We start from the raw sequence: 16432 nt of genomic DNA on the forward strand, positions 1-16432 counted from the left end.
GTCATTTCATAATACCCATTACTTCCCGTGGCGAATTTATCGAATTTAACTTTGCAGAGTTCAGTAAAAATAGCACTCATGGAGATAGCTTCAAGACAAATGTTATATATAAAATAAATAAATATTTGTGTAAAACTCAATACATAATGTTGTGGTGGTTATATCGTTCCCCGATCTTTTCTTAGAACTAAACAGAAAAATAAAGAAGTAATAATGCAATATTTGTTCAATGACATAAACTCTTTGCACTGAAATTCTTCATTATTATTAATATTCTTAGTTGGTGTATTAGACAATATCTTCTCACAAACTGAGTTTCATGAAATTCTGAGATAATTATGACTTTCGTTGGTTTAATTTTCTACAAAATTGCACTGAAAAAAATCAGTTTGGACAAGGAAGAGTTTTTTTTTTCTTAAAAGTGCCCAACTTGAATTTTTGACTTCAGGTAGCGAACATAATCACCTATTTTGTAACAAAATTTTATCCAAATCAAAAATGGTTTATTTTTTTTTTCAAATCGACTTTAAAATTTCCAAATCGATTTTTTTCAGTCCATTAGGTTTTTATTCGGAAGCTTGACTTGAGCCTTTATGTAACACACAGTATGTATAGTTGTCTATTGTACAACTTGTACTGACTACTAGTAGTTTTGAAGCTGATTCTCTTAAATGGACAACGCGTAAGTGATTGCTTTCGCATTGCTGCTTCATTTTCACTAGAAGGGAGCGGCGGACATTAGACCATGGTGAATTGGGAGGAAATCGAAAAGATCACTGCCCGGACAATGTTGTTGAAAGTAGTGAGTGCTTCTTCAACTTTCATACAGCATATTACTGTGGTCCAGTCGATCAGTTGCAAATCACGACGTAGAGTTATAAAATTTGATCTCTAAGAGGACAACACTCCCTTATCAAACCTGCCATAGTTCAGTTAGTTCAGCGTGAACCAAATTCAAAATTTTTCATCAAGTGCTGGACCAGACGAGTTTTATTAGCTGTGGTGAAACAGTGCTCAAATAATTTATTATATAATCCGTTGAGATGATACCATTATCATAATAATTTATTTACATGAAAGTGCAACTCTATATCCATTTAGAAAACAGAACCACCATTCAGCGACGACCGTAACAATTATCTTTCTTGACGATTCTCTGTTGAATTGTCGTGCTTCCGCTGGTATCTACTATCGTGAAATGAGACTAGAGAGTCTCATTCACTTGATGGGTACTGTACTGTGTTCAAAGCAGAAATCTACGCGATTCTGTGTGGGGTACAATCGACACTTCAGCAAAGAATCTGTGGTAAGCGAATTTATTACTGGTATTACTGAAAAGGAATGGGCTGATGGCGAAGCTTGTAAATTTGCGCTCAAACAAAAGAATTTTTAAAAGATTTGAATTGTGACAATGTCAAAATATCTCCGGCACTTTTCCAAGCATCATTGCAGTGTTCTGATCAGAGTATATTGAATAGTATTTGTGTGATTTGTATGAATACGATTACGGTACGTTATAGCATCTGATATGTAACAGTCCCGCATCGACGCAAGTACGTAACCGGGTTTTTGGTTCTCCATACATGGTTCAATCTGTGTATGGAGATCTTAAATTCATGGATATTCTATCGTTTCCCAATGTGAGAAGGAGCTATAGTCAGATGGGTTCATCGTTCTTCCTGGAGTGAACGAATACTCTCTGTATTGGCTCTGAACGTTTTTTTTTTGAGTGCTGAATTTACTTCTGCTCATACGTATTGCGAATCGTTTTGTATATTTCCGTTAGGAGTTTAAAAACCCGTAGTTGGGGAGAGTAAAAAAGTCGAAGATTGCAAAAGTGCCAATGACTAAAAAGTTTGTGTAAACGGCTAAATATTCATGCAAAAAACACATGCGAATTGATAGAAAAAAGGGATCATCTCACTGCTAGGTGGATTAAGCACGTTTTTTTCATCTCACCTACTTCACCTGTTCGTTTCATCCTTCCCTTTCCATCAGAAAAACGATGAGTAGCCACGACAAGGCACGAATCTCCAAATAACTAGGGGAACGTGCCACTTGAGCCAATTAATTTTCTTTGTTTCAATTATATAATTATATAATAGTTTCAATTATAGCCTGACGGTCATTCGTCTCTTCGGGCCAGAAAAGCTTTCTGACCCTATGTGGGGGGTTGGGAATCGAACCCAGGTGGGCTGCGTGAAAGGCATCGACTATCTCATCACACCCTACCCGTCCCGCCATTGAGCCAATTAGTTTCGATTCTTAATTCTGAAAACATGATGGAATTGGTGAAATTTTTTTAAACAGTTAGTTTAAGCCATTTAGAATACAGAACTCAGAAATTCTCAGAGAGCAAATCTCAGATTTTCTAAAAGCAAAAAACTTTTGTGATTGATTTGCTCATTAAAAAGGCTCTCCTTCCACAAAAAAATTGCTGTTTAGGAGGGAGTGCCATTCCCGAAACCCCAAATTTAATAAAATGTGCATGTGTGTAGATTTCCGTACTACTACTATTCACTGAACAGTGAACTGATATCGCCCACTTTGACGTTGGACTACGTTTTTGCGAATTCAAAATACGGGAACTAAAACCGTGCAACCAGTGGTCAGGTCGCATCAATTCGAGTAGATAAAACTATACATTTAAAATTATGGGTGGTCGAAACTTCAAGTAATACCGAACAAAGTTTAATTTCCCCTGTTTACCAAGCCGTTTCCTCTAACAGAGACGACAATTTCGTAGACATAAGATTACTTTGCATTTCGCGTAGCATAGACGCGACTATTTGAACTGAGCTTCCTCACACAATTAAAATTAGTAGGGCAACGGCTCCCTATTTCATCTGAGCTCCTATTTCCATCTCATCCCTTCACCTCATAACTTTGAATATGAATTATATTTTACAACTTACCGGAAACAAACTGTGAAATGTTTTAAAATGATTTGAAAAGCTATTGTCACACTTTCCTATTGAAAGAAATGGTTTTAAATTCTTCGGTGATCGATTTTTTCGTTTAAAATAAACTCACTTTTCGATTTAGGACACATTTTCGTCTCAAGATTTACAGTTCTTCATGTTTCTAATTATCTACTAATCGATTCGTCTTAAAACATGATCACTATTTCGCACATTTACACTTCTAATGAATGCTTGATGACTTCATAATTAGTAATGTTCACTTGTCACTTGTTTAATCAACGATTAAAAACTTAAAAAACTACCCGACAAGCAATAAAAGTCTTCGAAAATATGAGATGAAAGTTTTTCACTTCGTTCACTTGATTGCGCTTTGTTTTCATCTCATTTGGTTTCGCAAAGTTGCCAAGTTATCTCATAATGTTACAAAACAAAAATTGTTTATCTTCTTCAAATTATCATCAAAAAGTATGTTTTTGGTATCTGTGACATTAGTTTAATTATATTATTGATATTAATATTTCAATAAAACTGTTTCTGCTTCGAATATTACCAGAAAGAACGTGTTAAATACTAATGTAATAACCATTGTGGCAAATCTAGTAGCACTGGTTTCATTCCGCTATACGCCAACACAACGCTGTGAAGTGTGTGTGTGTTTCATCGGCTGTGCACAGAGATGCCAGGTATTTTCATAGAAAATATGTATTACTTTGCATAGAAAGTCTATATCTGTTTTCACTAATAAAATGATGTTAAAAGATAGTTCTTTATATCTCCGCAAGTCATTACCCCATTGATTAGATAATTCAATGAGTAAATTTTTTACCAATAATAATAATGTGGAAAAATCCTGGTGGGTACGGTTGTATCGTTTGAGTTGTATATCTGGCAGCGGTAAGGCAGTCGGTCACCAGAATGTCTGCAAGCCATATTTTTCCAGCTGGCAGCGTTTACTCAGCCATCTGGCAGCCATGCTAATGCGGGTGAGAGTGTAATAGTGGAATATTTTGTTTTGATTGCTGTCGCCATTGCTAATTTATAGGATGAATAAAAGATCAACGATAGGATGGATAAAAATCCATTGAGATGAAATTAGGAGCAGAGTAGTGAAAACATCATTAGTGTTTTTAGCTGTTTTATAAATATTAGTTGAATTTTCAAGAAATGTGAATCAATTTTCAACGTGGAGCAAGGCGAATGAAGCAGTAATATGAAATAGTTACAGTGATTTTAGTGGCTAAATCGGAGTTTGAAGGCGACGTCCTTACAAATGAGATGAAATAGGGAGCCCTTACCCTACTTGCACTTTGTGTGGTTCGATAACGCCGTGAGAATGGGATTCTGTGCTCATCCGCAAATGGGCCTTCTGAGAATTTTCATGCGCCGTCAGAGAGGGAATGATTTTTGTCGAAGTTCTGCTGGCTTTTCGCATTCGAGGTGCTCAACGACTTCATGGATCAAGTGCAGGATGATTGTGATTAGGGGTGACATTGTGCATCCAATTCGAATCCGAACAAGCGCACGAACAAAGTCTTTCTTTCCGATTCTTTGGTTTATGCATAACATAAACCAACTAACGGTACTTTTCGGGAAATTCAAAATTCTGAAAGAATTTATAGAAAGTATATTTCGCTTATATCAAGGCAGAATGATATGAAGAACCCAAAATACAACTGCTATATAGATGTTCAACACAGATATTAACAGTGATTTTGAAAATAGATGTATAGTCCTACGTCAACAGTTCAAGCAAACTTCTCTGCTGCCTTCGATAAGATTCTTCATCAAATAATGATCTCGGCTTTTGTGCCGCCCGAAACATCTTGGCTTTGGTTATGTGGCTGCGCCTCATCAATTGTCCAAATATTTCTATTTATTAATGTAATGTATTTGAAATTACCCTTTCGGCGAAATATCATATCCCTTTCGCCGAAATGTCCCTTTCGGCAAATCGACTTTCGGTGAAACGGCTTCCGGCGAAACGACTTTTGGCAAAATGGTTTTCGGCAAAATACATAGCTCTCGTTCGGTCAATAATAAGATGTCGAAACAGAAACGATTTCCAAAAAGTTACTTTTCATGTTTGGCTTGCCATGATCCTTCATATCGCAAAGATTTTATGCGACTGCTCATGTGATTTCATACCTACTGCACATCAATAATTTCGCTGTACGATAATTTCGTTTAATGAATGAAAATTCGTGTAATTTTTTTGTGTCAATTGTCCCAGTAAGCTTTTCAATATTTAAAAATTATCTTTTTAATCAACTGTCGACTCCATTTTTTTAATGTATTACGAAATTACTCCAGATTTGATTTCTTAATAACTTTTTTCTCTAACTCTTTTTCGAAACAAATGGAATAAGGTTTTAGATTGTTGTTAATACCACGTTAATTACGAAGACACTGTTTAAATAATGAAAAAATAGGTTCTAACACGAAACATCAAATTCAACCAAATCTATAAACAGACCCAGTTGCACGTTTGCTAGCTTCAGTCCATGATAATCCATGAATCCATTGGTGCAAACCGTTAGAGAAAAATAAAACGAAAAGTGAACATCGATGGGGAACCTTATACAAAATCAGCCGGAAGATGTAAGTGAAGTGACAACAATTATAATGAAAGATCGTAAAGTGAAACTCCGTGAGATTGCTGAGATGACACAGATATCATATGGAAGTGTATTTACTATTCTTCATGAAAAATTGAGCATGAAAAAGGGTTTTTCCAAGTGGGTGCCGCGATTGCTTTCGATGGAACAAAAACAGCAATGAACAAAACAATGAAAACAATGGCGAAATTAAACGAATTGGGCTTTGATCTGCTTCCCCACCCCCCATACACGCCAGATTTAGACCCCAGTGACTACTGGCTCTTTGCTGATCTTAAAAAAACGCTCCAGGGAAAAAGATTTGGCTCAAATGAGGAGGTCATCGTTGAAACTGAAGCTTATTTAGAAGCGAAAGATACATTTTTTTATAAACATGGTATTGAAAAATTGGAAAAACGTTGGAACAATTGTATCACCCTAAAAGGTGATTATGTTGATGAATAAAAAAAAAATTTTGCAAAAAATGTTGTTTCCATTGTTAGTCTCCGGACTTATTGATCCATGTGTTATATACCAAAAAATGGAAAAATATGCACTCACTTTTTTCAGAGATGGCTTCACCGATTTTCACAAACTTAGATTCAAATAAAAGGACTAACAGTCCCATAGCCTGCTATTGAATTTTATTTGGATCCGACTTCCGGTTCCGGAGTTACAAGGTAATATGTGAAAATTAGAGAGAAAGTGTGCACTCATTTTTCTCTAAAACGACCCAACCGATTTTTATAAACTAAGATTCAAATGAAAGGTCTTATAGTTTCCTAAAAATTTCTAGAACATTTCATTCGGAGCCGACTTCCGGTTCCGGATCTAATGCGTGGTATCTGGAAAATTACCAATTTCATTAGTAGTTTTTCACAAACGATGGTCAAAAACAGGTGCAAATCCCATAAAAATGTCTGATAAATTATTCTAGTTTGCAGAACTTGTTTGTTTGTGGGCATAAAAACCTAATTCGGTACTACTGGTCCCCCCTTTTCCTGTTCCGGAAGCACCGAAAGTGGTGAAGGATAACTCCAAAAATAGAACTCACTTCGTTTTCCCTGTGATGCTTGAACCGATTTTCACAAATCAAATGATTTGAATTGAAGTTAACATTATCTTTAAAAATACTGTTAAATTTCATCCGGATCCGACTTCCGGTTCCGCGGTTACAGGGCGATGAGTGTCAAAGTTTTCAAATCACCATATAGATTGACAATATGTACAACACTGAAAGAAGAAGAAAACACAAAACAAACGGTGCGTGCTTTGTTCTATTTCGTACACGCTATTAAGGAATCGAAACGGTGACGGTGACGGTCTGCTAATGGTGTGTGTTATTTGTAAAAGACGGTGCTGCGGTTGATAAAAATTTTAGCTATTCTATGATAAGTGCGATTGAAAGAATAAACGAATGTCATTGAATTCAAATTTATTTGAAAAAATATGCAATTTTCACAACCAATAGAGCAGTAATACCGTGTCGGTGATGTAATGATGTCAATAATAATAATAAAAGTAATAATCCTACTACATGTTTTATGCTACTGATTCATGCTATTTAGCTTGACTTACATATGCAGAAGTAACAGAAACGCAAATTCGCTTCGTTTGTTAGATTTTGTCTAATTGGTTTAATCGAAATAAAGCATGAGATAGTAAGTCTTGGTTTAAATAGGTTCAAAACTGTTCCAATTTGTAGGTCGTATTGGTTGCTGGCAAACAAACCAACTTCGGCTATTTCGGTCATCTGAATCCAGTTTTGGAGGAAGTGGAAATGGTGATTAAAAATTGCAATAGGGTCTCACTCACTTTCCTATTTCTATTAAATGAACAGTTGTTTTAGAGATTTCTACAGTTATATTTATTATGTTACGAGAAATATGAGAAAGGCATCATTACACCACTAGGTGGATTAAAACAGGTTTTTTTTTAACAGATCTAACTTTCAGTTTCGGAGACACAGAGTGATCAGTGTAAAAATGTTATTTTCAGGTATACTGGTATTGATTTGCAGCGCACTACGATGGATGTGGACCTTAAAACTATCTGAAAAAATCAATCAATAGAGTAGTCTTGCTAAATTAAAGATAAGGAAATTTATTTACTTATTTCATTAATATTAAAAATATGCTACTACTTCTCTTCATATCAAATCAATACCAATACTATATTTAGACAATTATACGATTCAGCAAAATAACATTCGACAATAAGACTCTTTCGTCGAAATAGCTTACGACGAAATGACCCTGACCTGTATAATAACAGCTATTGAATTTAATTGATATCCGGTAACGGATTCCAAATTCGGTTTGGCTTGAAGGCTCATTTTTTATGCCTAAAATTAACAGAAATGGTTTTGAACGGTTTATAAATTTTTAGTTAGTTTGACGTAAAGTCGCCAGTTCTGTTTTTGCAATGACTGAGTGGAAACATATATTGAAGAAGCCAAATAAAAGAGAAACTTACAGAAAAGATTATTTTAGTAAAAAGATACGCTCAGAGTAATCCCTACATACTTGTTTTCCCATTTCCGCCACCTTGAGCTGTGGTAAAGACAGTTCTACAACATCTCCGAGTTGGTAAGCGTGCATCGAACCAAGATTTAAATCCTAGCCGCCTCACGACCCGTACCCTATATCCAAACATCTTCTCTGTTCATCAGACAACAAACACTAGTTCTTCACTCTATACCGGTTTTCAGCTCAAGCACTGGGTAGGAAAGTATATTTATAATTGATTGTTGCCTTCTCTACTGTGCCAGTCTCTGCCTGGCTATCGTCAGCGACATACCCTATGAAGGCTGTTTGATAGTCTGACCTTTCACTACCAGAAGCTAAGTTGGTTTGACGTAAAGTCGCCATAACTAAGTTCAGTACTGCAATGCCGAAGTGGAAACATATATTGAAGAAGCCAAATGAATGAGAATCTCACAGAAAAGATGATTTTTTGGAAAAAGATACTTTCAAATAACATTCATAGGGTCTGTAGGTAAGAATTAGAGTAGAGAAGGCAACAAGCGATTATAAATATACTCTTCTACCCATTGCTTGGGCGGAAAGTACTACTCGTAGGTATAAAGTGAGAAGATACGCTTATCAACTCGGTAATGTTGTAGAACTCTGTTGACCGCAATTCACGGTTGCGGATCGCATCAGAACGTAGATTTGAATTCTGCCTCTGAGCGTATTTTTTTCCAAAAAAATCATCTTTTCGTGTGAAATACTGTCTATTCTATGATATTCCTGATTTTAAAATTTTCACCTGATTCTAATATTGATCTTGAAAAGAGTATTTTGTTTAATTCAAAATAGTTATAGCTGTTGCTGGTTGTAGTCAAAATCAGTGATTCTCGCATTCAGAGCAAATGAAAAGTTAAATTACAAGTATTCAATAGAGCATGACTTTTGGTGCTTCAAGGGAAAAAGCGCTGTCAGGATATACCACAGCAATATATTTCCATTATTTGTTTTGCGATGCCACTATTGCTAGTTATGAACATTGCCATTCACTACTACTAGAAAGAGAAGTAAAAAATATTGAAAGGGAGTTGAAATATCAAGCTTGAATGAATCAAGCCGTCATATGAAATGGGTACTATCGACCTGGTATCTCCATTATGCAGGAAGACGTATGTACGTATAAAATGATTCCATTAGTAGAACCAATCGACCTAGTTTCCAGTTGCCAATGCGAAATGTATGAGAACAGAAGAAAAGAACCGATTCTCTAATCTCTTTTCCAACAGGGTTGAAGACTTAGGGCCTTCCCCGTCTGCCAAAGGCATTACGTCGCAACCGTTACTTGTTGCTGTTAATAAGCTAAATGGCTGACGCCAGCCATATCCTGTTTCCCGACATTCCCTTTCGGTGGGGTTGCCACCCACTACGAGGGTTTCCAACATTACGAGTCGTCCGATTCCGCACTAGCGGTTCCATCGAACTCTGTGTGAAACAGGATCAGGCACGAACAAACACACGTGTTCCCTCGCATAACGGTGTCCAATTTGCCCGTACCGTTTCAACCTTGCTCTTCTTGTGGGCCACAACGTGCCAAGATATTGCCATTTAAAATAGGTGATTGAGGTTACCTGGTTTCGCTGGTCCGGGCAGATCCAGGGGAACAGCGAGAGAAGAGTTATTTGTCGATAAGCGATGGGGTTGGAATCACTTAATGGAATTATTCTGCAATGAAAGACACCCGCAGGAAGAACACATTTTCTAATTAAAGAATATTCGTATATTGTTCTAGTTTTAGGACAAATGTGCCAATAGTCGTTTTATCAGTCGAGCTACCAAATTTTATTGTTGCCGATAATCAGCCTTCAATCAACAGATTACGATTTAAGTCGAGGCATATTTTAGCATCTAAAAAGAAATATTTCAGCAAAATTAAGGTGAAACCTGTACGATTCTTCTCTTTAACTAATTATGAAGTTCAATTCGATGAATATCTAGACATACTGTCAATATTTGTTACAACGTTAAACATCTCAGAACTGGAACATATTACTGGGGAAGCTATGGGTGAAGGTTATTAGGACAATAAAACCAAATCCTGGAATCACTGGCCGTGATCTGACGAAATAGTTCAACTCGGCGTATGATAAAATAAGTTATAATAAAAGTTAAGTTCGATAAAATTGTTTGCGACAAATATCTCAGTCGTACTGTGCATATAAACGTCTCAACAGGTTACAAAAAACCAAACCTTACAACCGAAAATCGTGTCAGGAAACTATACGAGGCAGTTCTGACCAAATACCAAGTATATGCCGTTATGAAGCGAGAGTAAGGACACAAATGTGTCAATAATAAACGTTTGGTGAGAACGAGTCCTATTTTGTATGTTTAATTAGTAAGGCATCTGTCAAACATATTGAATATACATTTTATTTAAACAAACAATCGTGTTGAAAATGTAGAATTTTATGTCAAAAAGTGACACTTTGCGGAAAGTTTGTTTGGATCCGAAGAAAAGTGCTGTATAGTCGCATGGAATGCTTGTCTATCAAAATGATTTCGATGTGAAAAATGAAAAACGTGAAAGACCATCAAAAAAGTTTGAAGACGTCGATATAACTAGCAATGTTGGATGAAGATGATACTTCTAGTCAAAAGCGAAGGGCAGTAATGTTTAAACAATTTCTGAGCGATTAAAAGCTATCGGAAATGTCCAAAAGTGTGGAAAATGGATACCACATGAATTAAATGAAAAATGTATTTATTTTAAGAATCCTAAACGGAAAAAACCATGGGTTAATCCGGGACAACCATCAACATCGACTGCAAAGCCAGATCGATGCTGCAAGAAGAAAACTTGAAGTAGCGAAATTAACGTAGGACTTCATTCGAGATGTGTATAAACATTAATTTATTTTATACCTTTTGGTCGTTTAGGATTTTGTAGTGCTGAAAAGGACCATTTAGTTTCAGAACATTGCGTTTGTATTCTAGGAAGTAGGGCGGTAGTTTAAGACAGTTTTCAAAATAAGTTCTTTACTTTACTTTTGGGGTCCTGAAAAAGACCGTTAGTGGCTTTGAGGTCTTGGAAAAGACTATTTGGTTAAGGATGAGAACGTTCGTATTCCAGGAGTAGGGTGTGATATCCAAGTAAGTTTGAGCACTATAAAAATATTATCCTAACACAAGTCGTGCAATCGCTCATATATTTCAATATTTCTTAAATCTAAATATTTGAGTGAAAAAAACTATCAAAATGCTGTACGGAACTCGTTTCCGTCTTTCAGAAGGGCCAAATTGTGGAGTTCTCTACGATATTAAACATTGTTCGGAACTTTTTTCTCGAATGCGATGCAGCCAAATGGTAGTTTTATTTACGCTCGTTTGATGTGAATTACGCATAGTTAAAAGTTCCCAAAGCTAATCAAATCATTCTAGATTTGCACAAAACTGATGATTTTTACCTTTGATTTGCAAAGAAGTAATTAGTAATAGTTCTTTAGATAACACATGGATCAATAAGTCCCGAGACTAACAATGGAAACAACATTTTTTTTTGCAAATTTTTTTTTTATTCACATAATCACCTTTTAGGGTGATACAATGGTTCCAACGTTTTTCCAATTTTTCAATACCATGTTTATAAAAAAAAATCTTTCGCTTCAAAATAAACTTCAGTTTCAGCGATGACCTCCTCATTTGAGCCTAATCTTTTTCCCTGGAGCATTTTTTTAAGATTAGCAAAGAGCCAGTAGTCACTGGAGGCTAAATCTGGCGAGTATGGGGGGTGGGGAAGCAGATCAAAGCCCAATTCGTTCAATTTCGCCATCATCGACTCGTTGCTGTTTTTGTTCCATCGAAAGCAATCGCGGCACCCACTTGGGAAAAACCTTTTTCATGCTCAATTTTTCATGAAGAATAGTAAATACACTTCCATGTGATATCTGTGTCATCTCAGCAATCTCACGGAGCTCCACTTTACGATCTTTCATTATAATTTTTGTCACTTCACTCACATTTTCCGGTGTAACGGCCTCCACAGGTCTACCCGAGCGTTCCGCGTCATTTGTGTCGGTACGACCACGTTTAAACTCGGCGAACCACCGACAAATCGTTGCTTTCGATGGACAAGAGTCCGGATAACATTTTTCAATCCATTATTTCGCTTGCACGGTGTTTTTACCCATTAAAAAACAATGTTTTATCAAAACACGAAACTCGGTTTTCTCCATTTTTTAAATAAACTACAAAACGACATTTACTCCAACCTCGATATCTCAGCTTTTTGACCCGTTTAAGCAAAGGTTAGTACTCTAGAAAGACGTGGTTACTGGTTTACTACGAGCGCCATCTCTGCTTTAGTCTCGGGACTTATTGATCCATGTGTTATCATCCCATATCTCCGGAACCGGAAGTCGGATCGGAATGAAATTCAATAGCAGGCTATGCGAACATGAGACCTTTCATTTGAATCTTATACCGTTTCGTTTATTGATCAGAGCAGTCCGAGAGCTGGCCCAGAGTCGCCCAAACAACATTTGAGATGTTTGTCTTAGCAACCTGGGCTCGCATAAAAAGAAAAAGAAAAATATTGACTACTACACTTAGTCGTAAAAAAAAAGAAAGAGTAAAAAATAAATTCAGAAGTTTTCTATAGAATCATAAGACCATTCGTTTGAATTATAGTTTGTATAAATCGGTCTCGCCATCTTTAAGAAAAATTAGAACGGTTAGTTTCATATTTTGCACATTTGACCCGATGACTCCGGAACCGGAAGTCCAATTCAAACAAAATTCAGGAATTTTGTATGGGATCACAAGATCTTTCATTCGAATCTAAGCTTGTGAAAATCATTTCAGCAATCTCTGAGAAAAATGGTGCACTTATTTTAACAATTTTTAGCATGTTACCCCAAATTTTCCTGAACCGGACCCAAATAATATTCAGGAATTTCATTTGAATCTGAGTTTGTGAAAATCGGTTCATCCGCTTCTAGTAAATTGGAGTAATTTACGGTTTGTAGTACACGATCACTTTTTTTATACTTCCAGAATCTGAAACGAAGATTCGGTATACCCAAAATCAATGTATTTTATCCTCAACTACCCAAATCTGTTCAACTGAGAAATTGTACGGCTATTTGAATGTATTTGATGGATTTTTTCGTGACACAATTTTTATTCCTTTCAGTTTTTAATTCCGGAACCGGAAGTCGTATCCGATTAGGTAGGATTATGTGTGGTTGTATCAAATTAGGTAGGATTATGTGTGGTTGTAAGACCTTTCATTTGAACCTACGCTGGTGAAAATTGGATGAGCGATCTCTGAAAAAATCGATGAAACGTTTTTTGTACATTTTGCACATTTTACCCCGTAACTTCGGAACCGGAAGTCGAGTCCAAATGAAATTCAATAGCAACTTATGGGACCATAAGACCTTTAATTTGAATCTTGAATGTTGAAGAGAATCGGTTGAGCGGTATCTGAGAAAATCGAGTGCACTTTTTCTTCATTTTTTTGCACATTTTACTCCGTTACTTCCGAACCGGAAGTCCGATCAGGGTAAAATTCAATAGCAACCTATGGGACCAAGAGACCTTTCATTTGAACCTAATTTTGTGAAAATCGGTTCAGCCATCTCCGAGCAAATCGAGTGCACATTTTTGTTACATACACATATACACACAGACATTTGACATTCGTCGAGCTGAGTCAAATGGTATATGACATTCGGCCCTCCGGGCCAACGTTAAAAAGTCGGTTTTCACAGTGATTGCATAACCTTTCTATATGTTATGTCAAGTTGATATAGATTTAAATGTGGCTACTCTGCACGCTAAACAACATTGAACAAAGCACGCTGTGTGCTAGGCGGAGACGTTTTCTTTTTTTCTTGCATCAATTTGTGTGACAGTTTGAAAATTTTGATACTCATTGCCCTATAGTTTCGGAACTGGAAGTCGGATCTGGATGAAATGGCACAGTATCTTTTAAGACACTGAGAGCTTTAATTTTAATCATGATTTGTGAAAATCGGTTTAACCGTTGCTGCGAAGTCGAAGTGAGTTCCGTTTTTGGAGGTTTGCTTCACTATTACCGGTGCATTCAGAAGCGGAAACCGGGAACTAGTAGTACCAAAATAGATTCATATATCCACTAACTAACAAGGTCTGCCAACTAGATGAATTTACAAGTAAATTTTATAAAATTTTGATCCTCGTTTCGCCATAATTTTTGAAAAAATCCTCATGAAATTGAAATTTCTTCACTTATCGCGCTATAATACCGGAACCAACAGTCGGATCTTAATTAACTTTTCGGGAACCTTTTAAAACACCTTTCATTTGCATATAAGTTTGTAAAAATCGGTTAAGGAATTTCCGAGAAAATTGAATGCGTATTTTCTCATAAATTTGCAAATATTGCCTAGTGATTTCGGAATCGGAAGTCGGATAAGGATGAAATTCTTTAGCAAACTATGTGACCATAGGACCTTTCACTTGAATCTAAGTTTATGAAAATCGCTCACGCCTTCTCTGAGAAAATCGAGTGACATTATTTGTCACATACACATATACATACATACATACACACATTTTCACAGTGATTGTATAGCCTCTCTATATGAGAAAGGCGACAAGAAGCTGTTATGAGCTCTTAAGATCTTTCAATTGTATCTTAGATGAAGGAAGGATATGATTTGCCACTCACATACACACATTTATTGATCTCGACGAACTAATTCGAATGGTATATGGGCGTAAGAGGCTATGCTCTTATTGCTGTGAGCAGTTTAATCAATATAATTATGAAATTATTTTGAACTCGATGATACTGCCATCTCATCATAATATATCATATGCAAACGATTTTGTTGCCAAAAACGAACCATGCTAAAATCAAATCGAAATGTCCATAGTGTTTTAGGTGCTTAGAAACAATAGTATACCACAGTATAAAACTCGTATTTCACATCGCTTTATCATTGTATTTAAATCACTCGAGGAAAAGATGCCAACAAAAAAAGTATATTAATGTTAGAACGATTAATAAATATATTATTTAATAAACTTGCAAGAAAGAAGTGAATATTACCACAATACAACCCACGAACAAAAACCAATGAAAACGGAGCATATTTTCTGTGGGGGTCTGTGCACACCTATTTTCGTGCTAATTCATGTCATTTAGAGCTCCTATCATTACCGACCGGGCCAATGCGACACGAAACGACATGGAGTTCCATGCCTGGCGAAAATGTGGCGTGCCAATGTTCGATAAAACGAAGTAAAAACAATTCACAGCTACATCGTCTCCTTCCACTGTTTCTTCCTTTCAGTTTTCTCTGTTCTTCGATCCAGAAGCCTATCAAGTTCAACATCGGTGACCTATAGTTAAATAATAAGATGTCGTACTGACATTGCGGCGAACGTTGAAAAGTACGAATATAATTGAATCTTTATTAACCAACGAATCGATCAATTAGCGTCACTATAGTGGACATTATCACATGCTACGCCATTGCAATGTCGGCGAAAAAGAAATCATAAAAAAATATATGTACTCCAAGAACTGGACGATCAAACCTTTGAACCTTTTGTGATTCAAGGTCACCAGATTGACTTGACTTGACCATCGGATTTGATTTACACATTTTGATGACTGTTTTTGACTTTTTACGATGTGTAGGGAAGGGTGTTCGGTTACCGGCACCCTTTTATTGTTGGTTTATAGCTTTTGACTAAGTGTACATACATTATGTGGACATTTATATAGCAATGGAAAGCTAAAGTCCTTAGCTAACAACTTATTAAGGAATTAAATTGATTCCAGTGATTAATCTTTTCACTTATTTACTAAGGAGATCTGCTGGAAATGAAAAAATGTAAGAAAAATCAGTCATGATTGAAAGAAGAAAAAGGAGTTTATTCATTTTGGAGGCTTTTTGGACATTAGTCTTGACTGTCTTATTGTTTTGGAGTCGCCATGTCTGACAATGAATCTTTTGTCGATACCTATTTTGAATTCGATTTCCAGTCAAATGTTGTGTCATACTAAATCAATTTTCATTGCTTTAAGTGACACTGTGAAGAAAAACGAATACTTTAAAATGGGTTAAAAATTTTCTTCAACTCGCCGATCTCGTTGGTGAAAATACTTCTAAATTTGACTCAAAACTCTTCAATTTCTAGTTTAGTTAAATTCTCGGCTTCTGAAGTACCAAAAATAGTGATAGGAATTTAATACCCACCTAAATTTTTCATGAATTATTGAGCCAATTTTCACATAGATTCTAATGAAAAGTCTAAACCATTACTTTTTGCTGATCTTGTACTACTACTATGTCATATCAAATATCAAATTAATATCAAACGATTAACACTTCCGTTTTTGAAGATATAATGGAATAACCAACAAATCACACTTCTTTTTTCTATTCGTCAT

At 36.0% G+C, this 16432-nt stretch overlaps 1 protein-coding gene across 1 annotated transcript in view; it reads left to right on the forward strand.

The window, feature by feature from the left end:
- The window catches only part of LOC131433908 (uncharacterized), a 289089-nt gene that overhangs the window by 42244 nt on the left and 230413 nt on the right, over positions 1 to 16432 (forward strand). The window lies entirely within an intron of this gene.

This window comes from Malaya genurostris, chromosome 3 (genome assembly GCF_030247185.1).
Source record: "Malaya genurostris strain Urasoe2022 chromosome 3, Malgen_1.1, whole genome shotgun sequence".
In the NCBI taxonomy this organism is placed as follows: Eukaryota; Metazoa; Arthropoda; class Insecta; order Diptera; family Culicidae; genus Malaya; species Malaya genurostris.